We start from the raw sequence: 16263 nt of genomic DNA on the forward strand, positions 1-16263 counted from the left end.
CTCTGTGCTGACAGCTCAGAGGATGGAGCCTACTTTAGATTCTGTGTCTCCCTCTCTCTCTGCCCCTCCCCCGCTCGTGCTCTGTCTTTGTCTCTCTCAAAAATAAATAAACATTTTTTAAAAAATTAAAAAGAAAAAAAAGAGAAAGGTCAAACTAATCATTCCAACACTGAGAATCCGTTTTCTTGTCAACATAATTCAGAGAGATTTTATTCTCAGTGATCACACCAATGTTTGGCAGAATCCCAATAAGCACGTCGAACCATGATGAACATGAGGTATGCACGACATCTTGGATGGTGTCTGTGTCCTGTGAAAGGGGACATGGCTCCTGCAGAGCCAGGCGGCCCACACCTCTAAGCCGGGCACACCTGCAAGCAGGCATGGGCTCACTCATCAAGAGAAAGAACTCACTTGTGCCCTGGTGCTTACATGGTGTAGAATCAGTGAGTTCTCACGAGTGCTGAAGGAAACAAACACAAAGTCACTCCATAAAGCACTAATGCAAACAGTGAATTGCTGTTACGGTCTGGATGTGTGTGTCTCCCCAAAACTCGTATGTTAAAAACTGAACGCCCAAGGTGCCAGTACTGGGAGGTGGGTGCCTTTGGGAAGTGATGAGGTCCTGAAGGTGTGAAACCTATGTGAAGGGAACTAGTGTCCTTATAGAAGAGACTCCCCAGAGCTTCTCTCTCCCCTTGCCTCTTCCCCCTGTGAGGATGTGATCAGACGTCTACAGTCTGGAAGACAGCACTTGCCTGACTATGCTGGCTCTCTGACCTTAGACTTCCGGCCTCTGGAACTGTGAGAAATACAGTTATGTTATTGATAAGGTACCCAGTCTATGGTATGGTATTTTGTCATAGCAGCCCAAACAGATCAAGATAATTGTTTCTTATAACTTCTTTTTTTTTTTTTTTTAAATTTTTTTTTTTCAACGTTTTTAATTTATTTTGGGGACAGAGAGAGACAGAGCATGAACGGGGGAGGGGCAGAGAGAGAGGGAGACACAGAATCGGAAACAGGCTCCAGGCTCCGAGCCATCAGCCCAGAGCCTGACGCGGGGCTCGAACTCACGGACCGCGAGATGGTGACCTGGTTGAAGTCGGACCCTTAACCGACTGCGCCACCCAGGCGCCCCATAACTTCTGTAGTTCTAAGAGATCAAGGAAGAAGATCTTTGTGGGAGAAGTGTTCACGTCTAAATCTATTTGGGTACAATACACAAAGCCCTAGACTGTATTTCATAAGGAGCAATATGCTACAGTTCTTTCTTTTTAAAAGAAAGATTGTCGTGAGCTTGCAGATTTACATTACTGGGTGAATATGGAATTAATATGTAAATCCCAATAGAATTAGTAGCAAGGTAGAACAGAGCACCTGGCTCAGTGGTAGGCACTTACAAATGCTGTTAAATTATTTTCCTGAAGAATTTTATGGCATTTGGCTTCCTCATGCATTTTGGGTGCGGCATCCCTGGTGGTCAGCCTCAGATGGCACAGCAGCATGCCCGACTATATTCGGAGGCTCAAAACTCACCTCCCGGTACCCAGCTCTGGGAGGCAGGAACCATTGTCTAAAGGGGTGGAGGGGGCTGAGCTGAACCAAGCAGGGTGAAAGTGAAAAATACAGACATACATTGCTAAGAAATCATCTTTGAAGGCAATTCCAAGGAAGAATTCTAAAAATGCAATACAGCAGCACAGGAGTGAAAGTACAACTGCCTGAGGGCGTTGCTAAGAAAGGCAGCATCACCTGAATATCTATATCCAGTGCTCCAGCCACCCAAGATTAATGGCTATTCTTAAACGAGGCCACACATTGTGCACCTTGAAGCCTTTTCCCGTGCTACTCCTTCTGCCCAGAAAGTCCTCCTCTACCTGATCGTTAAGACTCTGTTTAATACCTTCCTTATGCTCCTAGGCCAAATTAGCACATTCTTTTCTAGGAGCCCTCACAGATTCAACACAGAAATTTAGAATTTGTACATTCGAAATTCTTCGTTTCCATGCCTGTCTTTCCCATCTGTCAGTGAGCTCCTTGAGAACTTCTTGGTATTTCCAGCCCAGGGCCTTGCCCATTATAAACAATTATCTAGAATAACTCCTCTAGCCCCTTACATTTACATTACTCATTCCCTTTATGGCACTTATATCCAATTGTTTGTTTTCCTGTGTATTATCCATCTTGTCTGCTGAAATGCAAGCTCCAGAGCAGAAGGAATTTGTCTGACTTGCTCACTGTTCCACTCCCAGTACTTAAACCTGCTTACAGATTGTATGTACTCAACAGTTATTTACTGAATGAATGAATTATAGGTACTAAATAATGTTTATCAAGTAAATGAGCATATAACTAACCCTACATTTGTTTTCAAAAATCACTAAATTATTTATGATTTAAAAGATGTCCAACCTCTAAGAGATGAAGTAAAAACAGATTCCTGTGACAGTTCCATTCTGGACTTATAGCTGTTGGATTCTACATCAAATTATCTTCCAACCCAGTTATTATTCACGCCAAAGCCTTAAAGCTTGAAATGGAAGAAAAACAACATGCCAAAGGGCCCAATGGTGGAAAACCAAAGGCCAGAAGAAGTTGGCTCCTCCAGCTCTAAGGTCTGCTTTCTCAGAGTAAGACAAAGGTACAGAGTGAGGTTTCCAGAAACTTGAATGATTAGCAGTTGTTTTTAAAGTCCTCGTTTGCCACCAGAAAAGTTTAAATACAGAGTGGAGGAAACAAGAAAATACAAATTTATAGATTAGTTTCTGCAAAAGTCATTAAGAACCTAAACTTCCTACAGATACTTGTTCCTTCAACTTCTGATCTCTTCTAAGGAAAAGAAAAAACGGGAATTATGAATACATTATTTTATGCCTTTGCTTGAAATTCATTTTTATACATTCGGTTACAATTGCTTTATTTAATCAAGTTTACATAAACCTTAGAAAGGTGTTTTTATGGAGCTCCTGGGTGGCTTAGTCAGTTAAGCGTCCGACTTCGGCTCAGGTCACATCTCACAGTTTGTGGGTTTGAGCCCCACGTCCGGCTTTGTGTTGACAGTTCAGAGCCTGGAGCCTGCTTTGGATTCTATGTCTCCCTCTGTCTCTGCCACTCCCCAGCTCATGCTCTATCTCTGTCTCTCAACAATAAATAAACATTTAAAAAAAAAAAAAAAAAAAAAAGAAAGGTGTTTTTGTAACTTATAGTTGGTTAAATATGGAATTACCTCTATAAGCTTGATAATAGGGTCTTAATTAAAATTATACTTACATATGAATTCTACATTCTATTTACAGGGAAACTGAGACTGATTTACAATCAATCAATTATACTTATGACATCACATACTAAGCTCCTTTATTTTAGGAGTTTCTTTGTGAAAGTAAGAAATAGGCCAAATACAAATCTTTTCACTTAAAAAAAATGTTTTTTATTATGTTTATTTATTTTGAGAGAGAGTGAGAGACAGAGCGTGAGTGGGGGAAGGGCAGAGAGAGAGGGAGACACAGAATCCCAAGCAGGTTCTAGGGCCACAAGCTGTGAGATGGTGACCTGAGGCCGAAGTCAGAGGCTCACCCAACTGAGCCACACAGGCGCCCCCAAATCGTTTCACTCTTTAGGGACCAACTCCAATCTGACTTTTCCCCTCTAGAAACCACAATTTCTACTGTGCTTTCTCCCTTCCTAATTGTGGCAGCACTATCGCCGGGTATATATTTTCACTCAGGTTTTACTCTACCACATACGGTAGACCTTTGGCCTTCATGGATTTAATACAGTCGTCACTGTACGTGACCCTGAATGCTGGTGCCTTGCAGTCATTTGTAATTTTGCTAGGGGACCAGTTGTGCAAGCGCGGGCTGACTGCCCTCCACAGGCCTATCAGTCCGTGTGGCCCTCAGTTCCCTCACTTGACGTCATTAAGGACACACACCCCATATGCGTACATTCTACTCTTGTTTCTTTTTGGAAAATGGCCTAAAAAGCCAAATGATAGTACCGGTCATGAAAGGGATAGTTTTCTGCCAGAAAACAGAAGTTAGAGATAAATTAAACAACAGAATGCTGATTCAGTAGCTCTGAGCCCCACAGGTAAGTCAGCATTTTGGAGAAACGACCAGTGCAAATCCTTTTTACTGCATTTAATAAAAGAAAATATATGCATACAGTTTGGTAGCATTCACAGGTTTGAGGATTTCTAAAGGCCTCTGTATAAATCCCACTTCAAAACTACTGCTTCGAAGGGAGAGCTACCTTTCCAATAAAATTTGCAAGCCGGAACGCTGACGACCTTCATATACTGCTTTCAACTTACTGGCTGCTATGTGCCAGGCCCTGTGGCAGACACTGACATACGATATTTCATTTAAGTCATATAAATTCTCTTTTGAGGTAAGTATTAATGTCTTTTTTATAGACACAAAAGATCGAAGACTTTTAAAAAGTTGTCTAAAGTCACTCAACCAGTAAGTAACAAAGCAGGGATTAAATCCAGGTAGGTCCCCATCCAAAGCCCTGCTCTCGTTTCTATATCCTGCTGCATCGCAACCCTGCCAGCCTTCCCTGCCTCCTATGCATTCATTCACTTGGTTCTTATTGGATTTATTTTATTCCAGCCTTATTTCTAGGTTCCCCAAACCCACCTTAGCCAAAATGCTTGGTTCTTGAATTCAACAGTTAAGATCTATACAATTACAGCATCCACTGTGTAAACACACACACACACACACACACACACACACACACACGGGACTTCTGTGTTCTGAGCACCGACACTATTGACTTCAGGTTGTCTTTGTGCTGCGTGTCTGTGTTGGGAGATTTGGTATACAAAACAAAATGTTCACAATCAAGTTTTTGTGAAACCCAGACATGCCTACATGCTCTGTCTTCACTGATGGAGTCCCCGGACACATTGTTTTCCATTGCCTCTGATAAAGATTGGGTTGATTTGCATTTCTCCCTTCCAAACCCATTACTGCTAATGACCAGAAAGCGGCCCTTAGGTAGAGTTAACTAGGGAAAAGGAGGTATAGGAAGGAGTTTAGGGAATCAGCAACTGACAAGAATCAGACAGAGTATAGTTCACACAAGGTTTAGTCCATCTTTCCACAGAACAGAGAAGGGGTGAGGAATGGTGAGGAGGGGGTAGGAGAGGGAGGCTGGAAAGATAAGTGAACTACACAGCCACATGTTTTGTGAGCCAAAATAAAGTCATTTGACAGACAAGCAAATAATCATTGCTAGTGCTATTCTAGAAGTCTTTCAGGACAAGAGGAAACTGTCAATTCTAATCAGGGCAGGAGAGGCCTTGGCCAACGGGTCATCATGACCAGAAACCAACTCTTGTCTAGTCTTCTCCTCCTTATGATCCCCAAGTTTTCACTCTTTTGTTCTTACTTTCCAAGAGATTTCTTCCACCCTTTGATCTTCCTCTCTAGAAGGTATTCCCAATCTCTTTCCCCACCTCTGATCTCACCAAAGTTCTAGACCAGTAGACCCCCACAATCCCCAATGGCAAAATAGCAATAAAACGATGGTGTATTTGCATAATTCTGAATTGTTTTTACAACACTACACGGATGGTGAGGTGCACGGGATGGAGCAAATTATGCCCTAGACTGAAAATCAGAGAGACATGAATTTTAGTCTCACCCATCAAGCAAACTAGCTGCATGATTACGGCCAAGTCACATACCATTGCCAATTCATATTCTGTTATTTTTTCTGTCCCTCTTAGCACTGTAAGAATCTGATTCTCAGAACCCATGGAATAAGTAAGGCATGCATCCGAGTTGTGTTATTTACCAGGGACAACACAGCAATGAGCTAGCTGAGCCTAGGGTCCTCATTTTCTGACTAATCCAGTGTTCTTTTCGCTATGAAGAAAGATAAATTCGTAAAACATAAAGAACAGCCACTCGAAGACCATCACACCTGCATCTCACTCAAAATTGAGAGGCTTGACATGTTGAAGTAAGGAAATCCCTAAGTTACACGGAGCGTATGGCCTGAGAATTCTCCTGTGCAAAGATGATTGTTGAGAACACAGAAATGAGGGTGAGGTGACTGGGTCACTCCTCTCCTCTTCCAACAAAGCCATGTTGAACATACAACGTGAGATCGTACTGCATTCCCATAGAAATCTGTTGCAGTGCCTGCAGGTAGCAGGGACTACACGTTCTGGCTAAGACTCACTCATTCGGCAAACATAGACTGACAACCTGTTATTTTCTGGACCCTGTCTAGGCACTGGAGCAACAAGCCTAAATAAGAAATTGCCTCTTTTCTCTGTAAGGTTGTAACCTGCAGGGCAAAAAACAGATCAAGGACTATTACAGGGTCTCTCCCTGAATCGTGAAAGGGAAATGAGTGAGAATAATTCTGAGTCTCACTTGACCTCTAAGCCTCCACAAAGACCCTCTTTTCATCCTGACTCAGGTCATACGCCGATGTGGATGTTCTTAAATCGGACTCTAGAATTCTAGATCCATCTTTTTCTATTCCTAATTCTAAATAAAATAGGGGCACCTGGGTGGCTCAGTCGGTTAAGCGTCCACCTTTGGCTCAGGTCATGATCTCACAGTTTGTGAGTTCGAGCCCCGCGTTGGGCTCTGTGCTGACAGCTCAGAGCCTGGAGCCTGCTTCACATTCTGTGTCTCCCCCTCTCTCTGCCCCTTCCCTGCTCATGCTGTGTCTCTCTCTGTCTCAAAAATAAATAAACATTAAAAAAAAATTAAAATAAAATAAAAGACTTCAAACTTAATCGCTTTGATTTAGCTTATGAAACCTGAACATACCAATTTGAAAGAGTTTCAGGATGAAAAACAAAGCACGTTAATTTGCATTGCTTTGGCAATATTGCAGCCTAGTCCTATTTGAAGTAATAAAAAGCCCAAGCCAAAAATGTAAGGGTGCGAAGTGACTCTGAAAATGATACTGAGAATGTCAAAGCATTAAAAAACAATTCTTCTATGGCGTGAGGAAGAACGTCATGAGTAAATGCCAGGGTGAGTTACTAGAACTTGAATATAGTTGTAAATAAAATTAAACTGCCAGGTGGTGGCTATAATCATCTGTGTGTCGGCTACTATCTGTATCTCTTTGCCACTTGAAGATCCTGTGTACATGGGCTGGACTGTTTTTCCCCCTGCGAACACACAAGTGATTACCGAGGATATGGTTGGTCCTCTGCCAAAATACCCTTTTCTAGGGGAAGCATTCAGCCCTCACCTGATGTGAACAATCCCTGCCCACAGCTTAAACCTTCTCTTCCTCTTAGACAACTGCCCCAGGCAGACGGGAGTGGCCTCTCCTTACCTACAAAGTAGCCCACAGCCAGCGGCTGACTTAAACAGGGGTATAAAACCCCAACTCTTCAGCTTAAGGTGGGCGGAGCAGGGGGGGGCAGGGGGTCTGTGCTCTGTGCTGCCCTTCAGGCTCCAGAGCCCCCTGTGGGATCGGGATGAAGCTAAATTCTAGCTGATACCACATCTTTATTTGGCTTCCCTCCCCGCCCCACCCCCCTCGCCTATCTTGTTTCACTCATTGCTTTACAGGTTTCTCCCAAGTGTCCTCCCTCAGTAAATGCCTCCCCAGGGAATCTCCATCTCCGACTTGACTTCTGAAGAGTCCTAAGACACTGATCAATGTATTGTAAGGCCTGAAATTTCATGTGCTGCCTTAGCATCTCTGAGCCTCACAGGGCTCCTGCTCTCATCTGATACGCCCACCACCCAGTTCCCTGTACTCCCCCTCGTCCTTACCCTAATGGGTTTTCCTTCCCTGACAGCCTGCAGAATGATTCAAACAAGCCAATCCCATACTCCCATGGGAAACAGAGCATCTCACCTGCTTCTTACTACAAGGCCTCTCCCACAGTCCCTGCCGCTTCCCTCTGTCCCCGAGGAAACCTATGTGGCCCTGCAGTGCTTGCAGCATCCTCCTGGGCCCTGAGTAAATGAGACTAATGAGCCGCTGCCAGGCTCCTCTGTCCAGTGCCCGTGTCATGGGTTCTGCCATCTCCTACTTGGGGGGGAGAGGGGGTGTCTCTTCCTCACCAAGGAGGTCAACAGGTGATCGGAATAATTAAATAATGGAAATCAATAGTAAAATCAATTTTTTTTTTAACTAAAGAGAGGGAGTTCTGGAAGAGATCTATTTCATAAAGAAAGGGTGATCTGTAACAACCAATAAGATAAAATAAAGTATCAGAGTCTGCTGGCCATATGACCGAGCACAGGGAGCTTTCAATCTTGAGTTCTACACAGGTCTCCAAGAAGATCAAGTAGGGCTCATATGAATTTGTGGGAATCAGCCTACAAGGACAGAATGTACACGCCCATGTCTTCTACGTGGGCAGCACTGATGTCTCCACCTTGGTGACAATGACTCCCGTTACTAAATTGCACTGTCAAGTGATGCAGAGAAGTGGGCGTATTTTCATAATTCCGTTATGGCGGCCTCCCTGCTACCCACCCACCCCAGTTTTAGATCCCTGATTTTTGAGAGAATGGAAGATGGGGGCCACTTGAATTCCATTCACACCGGCACCTACACTTTAAACACTTGTAGTGCAAGACTAACAGGAAAATAACCAAGCTGTTGCCGGTTTTCCTCGGTCTTGTTCCATCACAGAGGTGATTCACTCAGGAACTGGATGACTGCCTTATAAAGCAGCACAACAGACCCATTAGCACTTAATTGCATTAACAGTCTGTGTTTCCTAGCATAACAAACAGTCTTGATTTAGGGATGATGCAAGTCAGGGGTAGCCTGGACAGTATTTCTATTTCTATTTATCAGATGGGAGTTCCCTCAGGTCAGAGACTATTTTCTCCCTGGAAGAAGTGGTGGGAAATTCCCACGTAGGTGATTTTTAGGCAGATGGTGGAGCTGATATATTTAGAGGCTCCAGAAATATCATTCCCTTAATTACACTGTCAAGATCTTGATTACCGGCAGCCTGTGTTCCTCAGGCCAGGGCTCTTTTACATTTGCATTTGAGATTCCTCTCTTAGATAGCTGGGCAATGCAGCTACAGAATGAAATTCCTTGGTTGCTTATATTCATAGGGAATTTCAGGGGATGAATAAATTGCTATCGTTGGAACTGAAAATTAGTGATGGTCTAGTGAATTATGTGAAAATATATGGAAAAGTATGTTGATAGGTAGAGATAGATAGGACATGGATGGATAGGTAGAGGTGAATATAGAGAGAGGCAGATGGATGGAGAGAGGAGAGAAAGAGAGAAAGAGAGAGAGAGAGATGGATGGATAAGGACGGATAGACAGGCTAGATGAATGGGTGGATAAACAGATATAGGAAGAGATGGATAGACCGAGAGAGACAGACAGTTCTGACTTCACACAGCAGCGCTGAACAATAAAAAAGACTGTGTAAACTGAAACCACACTAAATGATCTCAGTCACTTGGAAAAATCAGGATTAGTCTCTAGATACGCAACATGTTGTATTAAAACATTAAAAACTGTCTTACTCTCAGTTGTGAATATACAGGGAAATGAAAAAAATAGTAAATATAAAACATATTTACTTAGTAATCTATCATTTAAAACATTAGAAAGATCAAGAATGAAAATGTGTTATTTCTTTGTCAAAAACTTGAGAGAAGTGTGAACAGGGCTTCTTGCCTTCTCGTCATGTGACTCGGAATTCGGAGTGAGCATCTTCTCTCTGCCTTGACAAGCCATCCTACTCCTTTCTAAGTCTGGATCAGCCAGCAACATTTTATCCTTTCTACTTTCAGGGATGCGAAATGTCTCTGAAAGTTCCCCTGTTGTGAAGCGTCTCACTTCTTCTGGGGTACATCACTGACTTCTGGCTGCACGTAAGGAGTCTCTTGAATGGTACCAGCATTTACACCCCCATGATCAGCTAGTTCTTCTATAATTCCATTCATGTTTGGGGGAAGCTCACTTCCAGAATTGTCACTTTTCATTTTACTGCACTTTCACCCTTTCTGGACATCTCCCCCTTTCTCTTATCCATTCTTATAAAATGTCATAGATTTATTACTAGGAGACAAGGCAGAAACATAACTACCCACTTTGCAGTCTATGTGTGAATGAACAGATATGAGGTGACCGATGGCCCACGGATTGTGAGAGAAGGCATGTGATTAGTCACAATCTGCATGTCAGCTATTCACACAGGGATTTTTTTGAATGAAAAGCTGCCAGCAAAGTTTGTACTTTATAAAATTACTTGCAGGTAATATAGCATAGTCCCTGAAATTTGAACTATGCTGTTGAGACTGGGGATACTGACTTGAACCATGATAACTGAAATTCATAGATACTGGAAACACTCAAAGCAAGTGTGTGTGTATCTTAGTCTTCGCCTAACCTGTCCTATCAAATACAATTTCAGCCTTTGTTGGACCTGTTCTCTGGGCTTCTGTAGTACAAAAGAGGAAGAAACAGAAGAAGGGCAGAGGATTATTGTGTGAAATATAAAGGCAGGGACTAGCCAGAGAGGTGTAATTGACTGACATAGTCAAGAATACAGGAAGAACACAGAAGAGAGAATCTCTTCTTCTCAAGGGTTTTCTTCTTTTAGGGTTATGGAAGGAATGAAAGTAGTTCAAGATTAGGATGGAAGTCAATGGGAGAGAAAAGATTTTAGTAAGCGTTGCACCGACCTGTTTTGTGAACGCCCCCTGCTATAGACCGAATGTGTCCTCCAACCCCCACCTCCAAATTCGTATATGTCAAACCCCTCCTAGTGTGACAGTATTTGCAGTGGAGCCTTTGGGAGGTAAGTAGGTCATGAGGGTGGATCCCCCATGACGGGATTAGTGCCCTTATAAGAAGAGAGTTACTTTCTTTCTGCCAAGTGAGGAGACAATGAGAGGGCTGTCTACAAATCAGAAAGAGGGTTTCACCAGTACTCAACTATGCTGGCACCCTGATCTCAGACTTCCAGTCTCCAGAGCTGTGAGAAACAAATTTCTGTTTATAAGCCACCCAGTCTATCGCACTGTTACAGCAGCCTGAACTGATGAAGACACCCTTTATTTTCACAAAGACAAATAAAGGATAGGAGTTCTTTTGATAAGTCTCTTAGTTCTGAAACCTGGCTTTTTGTATGTAATATCACTCTGACACTGGATTCTGGCAGTCTCACGTATATGGACCCATGTTCCCTGGATCCCTTTATTAGCTCAGCTGAGTGGAAAATTCTGGACACTGGAATTAGAAAGAAGGGCCCATGCTCTGTCTCTGCCACTTACGAGATGGGTGAAATTACTCAACTTCTCTAAGCTGGCCTCATAGGATAGGAATTATTTAAGGCACATAGCTTGAGACAGACTAGGCACATAATAAATACTAATTACCAACTTCCTTTCCTTTAGGAACATCCTGGGGAGGCACAGCTATATAAATGTTCCCATTTACAAATCAGAAGTGGAAATGACGAAAGCTGAGAATTGAATTTGCAACTCAGAACTCCCAGCTGGGTTTTTTGTTTGTTTTGTTGTGTTGTGTTGTGTTGTGTTTTTGTGTTTTTAATCTGACAAGAAATGGTGTGCAAACTAAGATGACAAGATAGAGCAAAGGCAACACCTGATGAACCCAGCACAAAACAGAATTCAGCAATTCTGCTATGTTCCCTGTTGATCAGTGTTTTTCTAAGTAGCAGGAGAGTCTGAGCTCAGTTCCTTTTTCTCTTGTCTGAAATCTGACTGATCATTGAAAACAGCTCAGTAACAACTGCAAAAAGATTAAAGAACAATGACTGAAGAGTGTGTTTGGGACATACTGCATTTTACAGTTCAGGGTGAGGATTAGCATTTATAGGCCCTTTTGAGATAGACTGGGGCTTGTGAGGAGTGTAAAGGTTTGAGACTAATAAGAACAAGGGAAAGACCATATTGGTACACCTGACCCATCTCCAGGTGCGGGTGCTTATAGGAAAAGCAGCACAGGGCCTGTCACTGTTACTGTCATAGTTCCGAGGACCCTGAAGTGAAGGAGACAAAAAAAAGAAAAAAAAAAAAAAAAAAGGCCCCAGTTCAAAGACTATTGGCCCAGTGCTGACTTTGACACTGTAGGGAGTCCAGAGAATGGCTAAGTTTAAGGAAAGAATAAAATCAATTGCAATGGATGAGCTGCAGTGGATTCTTTTAAAAATTAAAGTAAAAAATAAGGATGTCATCACCTTGTCCCACTCTCTAATTATTCCTGTGTCTTGATTTAGACTGTGACTTTAGATAAAACACTTTGCATTTTCTGGGTCCCAGATTCCTCATCTGTACAAAGAAGAGGTTGGTTTAGATCAATGTCATAGTTCAGGCTGTTAGAATACCATAGATTGGGTGGCTTAAACAACAAACATTTATTTCTCATGGCTCTGGAGGCTGGAAGTGCAAGATCAGGGTGCCAACATGGGGTTCTCGTTGAGGGCCCTCTTCCTGGCCCTGGAAAGCTACCTTCTTGCCATACCCTCACATGGTAGAGAGAGAGGGCTCTGGTCTCTCTCTTCATCCCCTCAAAAAGCACCAATCCCATCATGGCACTCTATGCTCTAACCTCATCTAAGCCTAATTACCTCCCGAAGGCCCAGCCTCCAACATACGGATTTGGGGGGACATAAACACTCAGTCCCTAGCAATTACTTCTGTGTCCCTGCTCTCTGATATTGTATATGAAGATACATATACAATACTACCCACCAAATCAAAGTCAACTTATCTGCCCAGCTTTCAAGATCTTCCATAATGGGGTGCCATCCAAGGTATCAGATTTGCTTGTCAGCTTCCTCCTGGATGAACCCTCACCTCCCTTTAGACCAGTCTCTGGCGTGTCCTCTCTACAAGTTGCATTAATCCATTACCACTTTTTTTTCCCCATATTCATCCTCTTCTCTTGGAGTGCACTCAACTCTCTCCATTGCCTCAAGAACTAGCCATTTTGTGGGAGTCATTCTTCCAGTGCTCAGACCATATCACAGGGAATGATAATATTAATACAAAGTTTTCCTCCTGTGTAGTACAGAGGAGGTTTTAGGATTAACACAGAGAGGATTTTAAAAGGGAAGCTGCTGGGGTGCTTGGGTGGATGAGTCAATTAAGTATCTGACTTCAGCTCAGGTTTCTCTCTGTCTGTCTCTGTCTCTCAAAAATAAATAAACATAAAAAAAATCTTTTAAAGGGAAGTTGTTGTTGTTCTGTATTATTTTAGTTCAGGTAAATGCAGTTCTAAAAACTTGAAATTAAATTAAAATGTACAAATCTTGTCCCAGAGCTGCCATCATTAATCACAAAATTAAAGATTAACAGTATAGGAAAAGACAAAGGACATCAGTTTAAGGTAAAGTACAGCTGAATATATATAGGATCACACTTTATATCTTTACAAATACCAATATTCTCTGATATTTGTGATAATATAAGAAGGCCACAGTATTAAGGATTTGCCATTCATTGTAACATTTTGCTGAAAACCGTTTGTATGCCTCCACACTAGGATTCAGTATTAAATATTTAATCAGAAAAGATTCCGGCTTGGATTTTTTTTCCCTAGGACTTGATGCATGATAATCTTTGAAAAGTTTTGAAGCTAAAGGCAATAAAAGACATTCTTGCTTCTGATAATTGTCCATGGTAAGTCATTACTGTTCTTAGGAACACAGCACACAATGCAATTTGAAGAAACATCTGTAATGGTTATCTGAAATTATATGATAAGAACAATACTATTCTGAAAACAAAAAGAGCTTTTTAGGAGCCTTTATTACTGCTCCATGGGAATGCCTAATAATGTGTCTACTGATAATCTGGGATAAGCAGACAACTTTTAAGTGAGAAAATGGAATCTTTGGAAAAACTTTCAACATCATTAATAACGACACAATTATGTTTTCCAAACATCCAAATGGTAGTGAAGTTCGTGTTGAAAGAGATGGAAAAAAGAAGCTCCAAGAGTGGACAGCATCTCAGTTACTTGGAAGGCGGAGAGATGTGTATGCTGGACAGCTCTCTTTGCCCCTCCGGGTCCAGTCTCTACCCTTTTCCACCCTGCTTGTGCCTTGGGAGACAGACCTTGTCGGAGTGCATCAGTGGGGCTCCCTTGCCTCTGGCTTCCAGTCAGCCTCAGCCAATGGGAGACACTGGCAGATCAGCGGGCAGGACTTGTACGGATGTGCTTCCCTCTCAAAGGCCTCAGCTCTTGGTGGTGGCCCTTTTCTAGAGCTGCAAGTCCCGCTAGTTTCAGGTAACCGCTCCTTTTCCTTGTTATTGCAAATTAAGGGATGGTAGTGGCCTCGTGCCATTGGTGCCTCTGGAGTACTTCTCCATCTCTTCTTGGTTTTCCTTGCCTTGGCCACACCTTTCAAATTACTGCTGCCTTAAATCCTTTCCAACCATCACTTTTAGGTTTGCCTTCCACCTCCTGCCAGGACCCTGAAATCTGCAGAATATCTGCCAGTCTACCCAGACCCCTAACCAAGGGAGGACGTCTTTCATCCTCATCTTCTCCTTCTAGAGTGAACGTCTGTTGCTCTGGCTTCTCCACAACCCATTCAAATCCTCCTAGCACAGCAGCCAGACTTTGCATTAGAGAACCGCCTGTCCCCATCTCTCAGTGCACATGACTTGGATGAGGCTGATCTCAGTACAACCCAGGGCTGAACATCTGATCTGAGTCAGGTCAATTAGGCTTAATCTCAGGAATCTCAGTTCCAATCTTCTGTGGGGGGCAAAGAGGTCTTTATTCAGTGAGACAGGTACCTGTAAGGGACATCACAAGCCTCGAACTGTTGGGCCAAGGTCGAGGGCTTGCCTAAGTGTAAACCAATGAAGTAGGCAGGGTGCAAAAAGATGGAGAAGCAGGTCTAATATCATTATTTGGATCCCTGGATCCCACCATGCCTGAAGTTGATCCTTGGACACCGTAGTTTTGCAAAAGTGGTAAAAAATAAAAAATAAAAAATAAAAAATAAAAAAAATTTAAAAAAAAGTGGTACACCACTTTTTTGCTCAACTGAGTTGAGCTTTCTGTTGCTTGCTATGGGAAGATTCCCCCACACATTTGGAGAAAGGAAAAAGTAAAGAGTGTTAGAGACTGTGACTTCTAAAACGATGTCATCCAGATTTGCAGTATTGTTTTCACTGAGAACCCCAGCCCATAAGGTTTCCAGAAGCTACCTGTGGGTTTTGTTTATCGTGCCCTGGGGGCTACCACCACCTGCATTGCCCCTTTCATCCTCTGGAATCTGTGAGAGATGGGACGACACCAAATCAAACAACCCACTCTGTGTTGAATTTTGTGGCTCAGACTCAGGCATGAACTGGTGCAAACAAAGAACAATGGTGGAAAACAGCCGAATGCTGTGCTCAAGTATTATTTTCAAGTGCTGTTTGACTGGACCTTCTCAGATGACACGGTTCACTGGCAGGAAGGCTGTTTATTGCAACAATCATTATTCCCATTTACCTCCTATGACAATGTGAGTCACTGGGAGGTCAGACTATTCCAAAAGCCCAGTGTTCCCGAGCACTCAAGGTCAAGTTCAAGGGATAGCAATCAGGTATAGGGATAATGGCAAAGGCTCAATCCTTTGAAATGAAGAGAAGGGTTAATTCCCAGGAGATTGTCGCAAAGTGAGTTTTACTATTTTCAACATATCATGTAACTTGGGAAAAGAAATCAGAGTGAACAGTGTTAACATGACCCCAGGTCCTTCCCCCCGTAGCTGTCCTCCCCAAGAGCAAAGGTTAAATCTTCATTCATCCTTATACACTTCCCTCTACTCCTGCCTAGCGCCATGCCTTGCACAACATCGGTGCCCACAAATGATGGCATTTAGGGCCTGCTGACTTAAGAATACAGATAAAATATAAAATAATATGTCAAAAGAGTTGCTGGTAGTTGCTAAGGACTCCTTGCTATTATTAGTAAATGTATCTATCTGTGTTAATAAGCAGGTCATGAAAACACACAGAACCTTCCCCCCCCCTTTTTTTAAATTTTTATTTATTTTTGAGAGACAGAGCACGAGCCAGGGAGGGGCAGAGAGAAAAATGGAGACACAGAATCCGAGGCAGGCTCCAGGCTCCGAGCTGTCAGCACAGAGCCTGACGCGGGGCTCGAACTCACGAGCTGTGAGATCATGACCTGAGTTGAAGTCGGACCCCCAACTGACTGAGCCACCCAGATGCCCCCAGAAACCCCCCTTTTAAAGCAACACTTGCAACTTCCTTACCTCAGAAGGCAAAAGCTCCATTTTGAGTTTA

The 16263-nt window shown here is 42.8% G+C and overlaps 1 protein-coding gene across 2 annotated transcripts in view; it reads right to left on the reverse strand.

The window, feature by feature from the left end:
* Positions 1-16263, reverse strand: part of SNTB1 (syntrophin beta 1) — a 234924-nt gene that overhangs the window by 76176 nt on the left and 142485 nt on the right. The gene's annotated exons all lie outside the window — the stretch shown is intronic.

The sequence above is a fragment of the Panthera tigris genome, chromosome F2 (genome assembly GCF_018350195.1).
Source record: "Panthera tigris isolate Pti1 chromosome F2, P.tigris_Pti1_mat1.1, whole genome shotgun sequence".
In the NCBI taxonomy this organism is placed as follows: domain Eukaryota; kingdom Metazoa; phylum Chordata; class Mammalia; order Carnivora; family Felidae; genus Panthera; species Panthera tigris.